Raw genomic sequence first — 9,092 nt, 5'->3', positions numbered from 1 at the left:
TCTGACTATTTTCAACCCTTTGGACTGTAGCCACCCCCCAGGCTCCTCTGTCCAGAGGGTGCTCCAGGCAAGACTACTGGACTGGATTGCATGCCCTCCTCCAGAGGATCTTCCCGACCCAGGGATTGAACCCACGTCTCCTGTGTCTCCTGAACTGCAGGTGGATTCCTTACTGCTGAGCCATCAGGGAAGCCCCGAATTATTGTTTAAATAGAAGCAATTCTGGAAGAGTTTCCCATCATGAGAAGGACACGGACTTTGAAATCTCTCAGCCCTGGGTCAAAACCTTCGTGTACAACATGCACCTCTGTGACCCTGAGAAAATGAGATGGCTTCGCCTCCTTCATCTCCTCCACTGAAATCCAGAATCCAGTAAAGGTCATGAAGCAATGCATGCAAAGCCCTTGACACTTGGTAGGAGCTAGAGAATTAGAAGCTATTCTGTCCTTTAGAACTCGAGTCTCAGGGCAAACCCTGAAACACTTGACTGGAGTTAATTTTTCAGTCTAAAGTCTTAAACAGATAAAGAGATGCGGCAAGTCTACTGCAAAAGAATATATATTTGTGTCCTGGCAGCCCAAGTGATTTGAGCTTCACATCATAGGCGATTGTCAGACCAAAATAATCTTCATCAGGATTTCAGCTTTCAAATATGTGGGTTTAAAAAAAAAAATTCTTGGCTCCATATGATTTGTGAAGCTCTAGTTTTATATTTTTATTGAGAAAAAAAAAAGCCCTGTCATTTCACACTTGCTTGTTACTGTTTGCTGTCTTCTGACAGCTTTCATGACTTGGATTGTAATTCTGAGATCGTCAGGGAGAGACAAGGTGAGACAGTTGAAAGATGCTGACCTTCTCAGGGACCACAGACAAACTAACACACCCTCGCTGTTAATTTCACATCTTCTGAGCTCCATGTCCTCCAGCCCCACCAACTCCTGGCAAAGGCTCCCTTGGGCCATGCTGTCGCCAGCCTCCTCTATTTTTTTTTTTTTTTTTTTAGTATTTAAAAAAAAATATTTGTTTGGCTCTGTCAGGTCTTACATGTGGCACTCCAGGTCTTGGTCATATCATGTGGATATTTCATTGCTGCTATAGCACACTTGCCCCTCTGCATGTGGAATCTTAGTTCCCCAACCAGGGATGGAACCCATGTCTCTTGCATTGCATGGGGGATTCTTGACCACTGAAGCACCAGGGAAGTCCCCAGCCTCCTCTTTAAATATCATCACTGATGCCTGGAATCCCTCCCTACCTGGCCTACCTGCTTTTACCTGGTCACCTCCTCCCTGGCAGGTTTCCTTTACCTATGAGTCAATCTCTCTCCGTGGTGCCATGACTGGACATGACTTTCTCAACTCCTTTTGTATGTTCCCTTCACAAACATTCATCAAATGTCCAGCATGCGGCAGATTCACAGAGAAGGGCTGAGTGTACAGAAGTGAATAAAACGGATGTGATCTCCTTCCAGTCCTGGAGAGTGCATGATTTGTTTGAGGAAATGAATAACTGGATTATCAGATCATTGTTGTTGTTCTACAGTCACTCTAATGTCTGACTCTTTTGTGACCCCATGGACTGTAGCCCACCAGGCTCCTCTGTCCATGGGATTTTTCAGGGAAGAATACTGGAGTGGGTTGCTATTTCCTTCTCCAGGGGATCTTCTTGACCCAGGGATCCAACCCATGTCTCTTCCATTGGCAGGCAGCATCTTTACCAATGAGCCACCTGGGAAGCCCAGGTAATTACGGGTGTTAGATCATGGCATCTGGTCCCATCACTTCATGGCAGATAGATGGGGAAACAGTGGAAACAGTGGCTGGCTTTATTCTTCTGGGCTCCAAAATCACTGCAGATGGCGATTGCAGCCATGAAATGAAAAGATGCTTACTCTTTGGAAGGAAAGTTATGACCAACCTAGACAGCATATTTAAAAGCAGAGACATTACTTTGCCAACAAAGATCCATCTAGTCAAGGCTATGGTTTTTCCAGTGGTCATGTATGGTTGTGCGAATTGGACTATAAAGAAAGCTGAGCACCAAAGAATTGATGCTTTTGAACTGTGGTGTTGAGAAGACTCTTGAGAGTCCCTTGGACTGCAAGGAAATCCAACCAGTCCATCCTAAAGGAGATCAGTCCTGGGTATTCATTGGAAAGACTGATGTTGAGGTTGAAACTCCAATACTTTGGCTACCTGATGCGAAGAGCTGACTCATTGGAAAAACCCTGATGCTGGGAAAGATTGAGGGCAGGAGGAGAAGGGGATGACAGAGGATGAGATTGTTGGATGGCATCACCGACTCAATGGACATGAGTTTGGGTAAACTCCGGGAGTTGGTGATGGACAGGGAGGCCTGGCGTGCTGCGATTCATGGGGTCACAAAGAGTCGGGCATGACTGAGCGACTGAACTGCACTGAAAGTGCCACAAAGGAGGAAACAACTGCAACGAGACTAAATAATAAAGTTTAGTCATTAAACATAGTCAAGGACCTCTAGGTCCTCCTCAAGGTCCATAGATAATATACTGAGCCATACCTGCGAGCTATATTGTAGATACTGAAAAGCCCACCAGGAGAAGTTGATGGCCAGATTGCAACTTTGACATGCTGCTGCTGCTGCTAAGTCGTTTCAGTCGTGTCCGACTCTGTGCAACCCCATAGACGGCAGCCCACCCGGCTCCCCTGTCCCTGGGATTCTCCAGGCAAGAACACTGGAGTGGATTGCCATGTCCTTCTCCAATGCATGAAAGTGAAAAGTGACAGTGAAGTCGCTCAGTTGTGTCCGACTCTAGCAACCCCATGGACTGCAGCCTATCAGGCTCCTCCGTCCATGGGATTTTCTAGGCAAAAGTACTGGAGTGGGGTGCCACTGCCTTCTCCGATAACTGTGACATAAGTGGCCACAATTCCAAGAACTGGCCTCAAAGAAATGGGAACAAACTGACCCTGAAACTGAAGATTAACTGTACCTAAAACAATCAAGATGATGTTGATCAGACCACTGACCAATTTCAAGATGACTGTCAGGGCTGACAGTGCTGTTTCTGCATGTAGCCCCCTCCCTCTGCCCCCTGATTATCAGTGAGGGGAGTCAGCCTTTGGACAGGAGTCCTTCTCTCACCACACCTCCAGTTACAGGCCTCCAAAACGAGGCAAACTTTCCTTTCCACCAACCTGGCCTCTTTACTGGCTTTTGATTGGCAAGCTGCCCTCATGGAGGTCATGTTCTAGAGAAGGGATACAGACTTGTGTTAGATGGTATTAACTGCCATGGAGACAAACAAATATTCAGGTAAATAGGAATCTGAAATTGGGAAAGAGGGTTGTTTGCATAAGATTCTTACGTGTGTGTGTGTGTGTGTAGGTGTTCAGTCGCTTTAGTCGTCTCCGACTCTTTGCGACACTTTGTATCCCACCAGATTCCTCTGTTCACAGAATTTTCCAGGCAAGAATGCTGGAGTGGGTTGCCATGCTCTCCTCCAGGAGATCTTGCCAACCCAGGGATCAAACCCATGTCTCCTGCATCTAACGCACAGAAGGAGGATTCTTTATCCACTAAGCCACTGGGGAGCCCCAGATTCTCACGGAAAGACACAAGTTGATATCTTTTTTTTTTGAGAGGGGGGGAGCATAATTGCTTTACAAAGTTGTGTCAGTTTCTGCTGTACAACTAAGTGAATCAGAAGTTGACAGTTATGCAAGGACCAGGGAACGTGATATATGGTCAAATATATATCTGCAAATAGAAGTTTATAGACAAAGGAGACTGCTTGTGCAAAGGCCTGGGAACAGCAGTTTGCCTTGTGTATCTGAGACCCATCACAGAATTGGTGTGGAAGAAGAGCTAGCCAGAGTTGGGGAGGTAGCCAGGGAGGTGGGGGGCACAGGAGTGAGGATGGAGTGGGGAGAAAGTGTGGGTGATGTAGGGTTCCACAGTGCAGGGTGAGGAATCGGACTTCTGATCTGAATGAGAAGGGAAGCCAGTGGAATCATTGGGGTGGAGTTATTACAGTCTCTGACCTTTATAGCATCTCTCAGGGTTTGGAATTTTTTCTGAGTCTAGACAGTAAGGCTCTGAACTCTGAGCATCAGCCATTGATCACTATGGCTCTTGATCACTAAGATCTCAGCTTTTCTGACAGGCTGCCCTGTAGGGGTCTGGCATTCTATTCATCTCCTGCTTCAAATCTCTTCCTCGTCACTGGTCCTGGATAAGATATCCTTTGATTGTTTCTGAACCCATATCTCTAGATGGATAGGGTGCTCAGGAATTTCCTTTGGCTGCCCTCTCCTTGCTCACCCTGTGCTGGAGAACGTCCCCTTGGCTGGACCAAGGACGGCTCCAGGTACGATTTCTCAGCAAGGACTATAAAAAGCCACGTGACCCCTCCACTCACACGGATGTGAAATATCACTTGGCCTTTACAACTGGGGCCAGTGTAGCGGATGACTGCCTTTCTGAAGCAAATGCCATAGGTTATAATGAGCACTGGGTGGGAAAGAAACGAGATATTAACCGTGATTCATGCCTCAAATTGAAGGTAGGACAAGTAGTTCGTGAACATCCTGATTAGATTTTCATCTTGTTTTAGCAGCAGCAGCTCAAGTGAATGTTTGCTCAGTGCAATCACATCACACGGATTGACACGTAGATAATTATGCTATTTATCTTCTTACAAAAGTCTCTCAACTGGGGAACTGTGATAATTTGATGCCTGAGAAGGTTGGGGACAAAAGTCACTCCAGCAAGAGAAGAACAGCAGGAAGTCTTTGGTGATCAGATGATCAGCCCCGTGGGAAGGGCAGCTTCTTTCACCGGGTTCCCCAGCTCAGGTGCACCCTGCCTCTCCAGCTCTCGTCTCTCATCATATTTCCATCCTCCTGCTCTCAGGAGCCTCCCTATTGTCTTCTGGTCCTCTCCCCTCCATCCTGCCTCCAGGCTGGCCTGCTCACCCCACCTTTGTTCCCCTTTCCCATTTCTCAATTATTTCCTTACTAAAAAAAAAAAAAAAAAAAAAAATCTCTCAGTCATTAACACAGTGGTACATGGGCTCATTGCCTGGAGAATCCCATAAACAGAGAAGCCTGGTGGGCTACTGATCATGGGGTCACAAAGGGTCAGACACGACTGAGTGACTAAGCACAAGCACATGGACTTAACATACAGTGAACGACTCGTGTTCTAAAGCCCAGGCCAAATCACATTCAGTCAGTTGAGTCGCTCAGTCATGTCCGACTCTTTGTGACCCCATGGACTGCAGCACTCCAGGCCTCCCTGTCCATCACCAACTCCCGGAGTTCACTCAAACTCATGTCCATTGAGTCGGTGATGCCATCCAACCATCTCATCCTCTGTCACCCCCTTCTCCTCCTGCCCTCAATCTTTCCCAGCATCAGGGTCTTTTCCAAAGAGTCAGCTCCTCGCATCAGGTGGCCAAAGTATTGGAATTCCAGCTTCAGCATCAGTCCTTCCAATGAACACTTAGGACTGATCTCCTTTAGGATGGACTGGTTGGATCTCCTTGCAGTCCAAGAGACGCTCAAGAGTCTTCTCCCACACCACAGTTCAAAAGATCAATTCTTCGGCGCTCAGCCTTCTTCACAGTCCAACTCTCACATCCATACATGACCACAGGAAAAACCATAGTCTTGACTAGACAGACCTTTGTTGGCAAAGTAATGTCTCTGCTTTTTAATATGCTATCTAGGTTGGTCATAACTTTCCTTCCAAGGAGTAAGCATCTTTTAATTCCATGGCTGCAGTCACCATCTGCAGTGATTTTAGAGCCCCCCAAAAATAAAATCAGCCATTGTTTCCACTGTTTCCCCATTTATTTGCCATGAAGTGATGGGACCAGATGCCATGATCTTAGTTTTCTGAATGTTGAGCTTTAAGCCAACTTTTTCACTCCCCTCTTTCACTTTCATCAAGACGCTCTTTAGTTCTTCTTCACTTTCTGCCATAAGCGTGTCATCATATGCATATCTGAGGTTATTGATATTTCTCCTGGCAATCCTGATTCCAGCTTGTGCTTCCTCCAGCCCAGCGTTTCTCATGATGTACTCTGCATATAAGTTAAATAAATAGGGTGACAATATACAGCCCTGACATACATTGCTCACTCTTATTAGAAACTTTCCCTGGCTTCTTATTACCCACAGAATTAAAACCTCATACCGATATAGTCAAAGCTATGGTTTTGCCAATATCATGTACAGATGTGAGAGTTCGACCATAAAGAAGGCTGAGCACTGAAGAACTGATGCTCTTGAATTGTGGTACTGGAGAAGATTCTTTACAGTCCCTTGGATGCAAGAAGATCAAACCAGTCAATAAATCAACCCTGAATCTTCATTGGAAGGACTGATGCTGATGCTCCAGTACTTTGGCTACCTGATGGGAAGAGGTAAGTCATTGGAAAAGACCCTGACACTGGGAAAGATTGAGAGCAGGAGGAGAAGGGGGTGACAGAGGATGAGGTGGTTAGATAGCAACACTGATACAGTGGATATGAATTTGAGCAAACCCTGGGTGATAGTGAAGGACAGAGGAGCCTGGTGAGCTGCAGTTCACGGGTCACAAAGAGTCAGACACAACTCAGCGACTGAACAACAACAGCAACCAGCCTGTATCAAGATGCTCCATGATCAGCCTCCATTTACCTGTGAGGAACTCCTTGCGGCCTCGCTTTGCAAGAAACCTAAAGTCTGTGCATCGTCCACTCACCCCTCCTTCATCTTGCAGTGGGACATGGTCTAGGGCTTGGGCGTGTAACAGGCCCTACAAAGACAGGAAGTCCTCATTCACCCTCATATTTAACAGCAAAGCAAATGGACAGGAAGCACACCCTGGGGGGGAAGAGTAAGTCTGGAAAAGTTGAAGGAAATGAACTTGTATTCCTAGATACTGAATTTAAATATTGGGTTGGCCAAAAAGTTTGCTCAGGTTTTTCCTTACCATCTTACTGAAAGCTCGAGTGAAACTTTTGGCCAATCTATTTAAGCTTATACATATAAGTTTATAATTTGGGTTTAAATATAATTTAGATAAAGATAAATATGATCTACATGTATATAATTTACATAGGTATATTTGGATATTTACTGATAGGTGTAGTTATAAGCACAGATACAGATACAGAGGTTTGTCCATCCCATATCCCTCTCTGGTCTTCTTCCCAAAAAAATTACTCAAGGAGCTCTCTGTATCAATGTCTCCACTCCCTCACTTCTGATGTGACCTTCATAGGCTGAGTTGGGCACTCAGACCCATCGCTGCTCTGAAATTGAGCTGAACAACCCTCAAGTCACTTCCACGTGACTCCAGCCAATAGCCTATCCTCTGTCCTTGCCTTTCCTGGCTTTCTGCAGCAGTGGCCATGGCTGACCGCCACTTCTTTATGAAAACTCTGTACTCTGGGCTTGCTCGACATGGAGCAGGCTGGCTTCCGTCTACCTTACTGCACCTTTCCCGGGCTTTCTTTGGGTCCCCCCCTTCTCTGGAAACTCCAGGAGTCAGGAGTCTCGATGAGCTGGACTCAATCTCTTTTTCTTGGAGGGAAATGCACATGGGAAGAGGGTGTGTTCATTGCCACAACCGGAGACACTGTCTCTATGCTAACGACACTCACAGTTACATCTTCAGCAGCAGCTCCTCTCTGAAGTCCAGGTTCATCATCCAGGTTCATCCTCTCCTAGGATCTTTGGGCATCCCAAGTTAATCTTTGTAAAATAGAATCATTGGTACCACACTGGATCGTTTCCCACACTTATGACATCTTTGTTTCATCCAACATCTCCTTCACCACCCAACACTCAGGCCAAGAAATGGGTACCCCCTGCCTTGCACATACCTCGCATCAGTGATGTCCTTTGGCAGTGCCTCCAAAGAGCCCTGGTTCCACCACCTCTACGGCTGTTGCCCTGCACCCAGCCCATCCTCCTCACCTGGACTACTGCAACACCCCTACCTCATCTGCCCACCCCCCACCTTCCTTTCCCAAATTTGTGAATGAAACATTTCCAAGGACCCCTGGGCTTTCCTTATTCTTAGAGGAAAAGCCCTCTGTTCAGTCCCTGAAGGTCTTGCTGAGCAGGTGCCCGCCTCTTTCAGCTCTTTTTTCTCCTCTGCAGACCCTTCATTCAGAATCCTGCAAACGTGACATCCTGCTTCCTGCCACAGGACATTTGCACACTCCTTCAGCTTGGAAGTCCTTCTCCTCCTTCCCAGACCTATGCTCAGCTGCCTCTTTTCATCTCAAATGCAGTCTTGGCAGAGATCTTTCCTCCAATCCTCCTAATATAGGTACTCTATCATGTTACTAATCATTCTATCTTATTTGTGGTTCTTTTCAATATCTTTTTATGTAGTGCATGCATATCCTCCCTAGAGAATTACATTGTCACTCTCTCTCTCTCCTCTCTCTCTCTCTCTCTCTCTCTCTCTCTCTCTCTCTCTCTCTCTCTATATATATATATATATATATATATATATATCCCCACCAGAATAAATCTTTCTTGAGAACAACAATAATTAGTTTTTAACTCTTATATCTCTTGTGTCTAAAATGGTGCCTTACAAAGTTAATAACTGCTTTCTGATAAGTTATAAACCATAAATATATAGACAGAGCTGCAGCCTAAAGGCACTACGCCTGGCTTTAACCCACAAAGTTAGCTGAAAATATCATAGCCCAAATATATGTTCAGCAGTATCCACAGATCCATAAAGAAATGTTTTTTTTATGGATGTGCACTTTTTATGTACTAGCATCAAGCGCAAGTGGTTAAGTGATTTTCAGTCACTGTCAAATGCTGAGAAATAAATGAAAAATAAATTTAAGAGCAACATGCTGCCTGCAGAGAAAAGTCATTTTTGCCTCCATTTGAATCCTCTGCTGACTGGCTCCATGAAAATGGGTAAAGTACTTTCTTTTTCAATGTCTAACATCTCTGAGCCCCAGTGTTGCCATCCGTAAAATGGGATAACAAGCCCATCGGTACTGAGGCTTGACTGTGAAGATTATACGTATTGATGTGGCTCAGTCGCAGTTGCGGCTACCTCTTGCCCTTTCTTGTCTGCTGAAAGAT

The sequence above is a fragment of the Bos mutus genome, chromosome 14, assembly GCF_027580195.1.
Source record: "Bos mutus isolate GX-2022 chromosome 14, NWIPB_WYAK_1.1, whole genome shotgun sequence".
NCBI classification, from domain to species: domain Eukaryota; kingdom Metazoa; phylum Chordata; class Mammalia; order Artiodactyla; family Bovidae; genus Bos; species Bos mutus.
The sequence above is the reverse complement of the archived record's forward strand: the minus strand, read 5'-3'. Positions refer to the sequence as shown.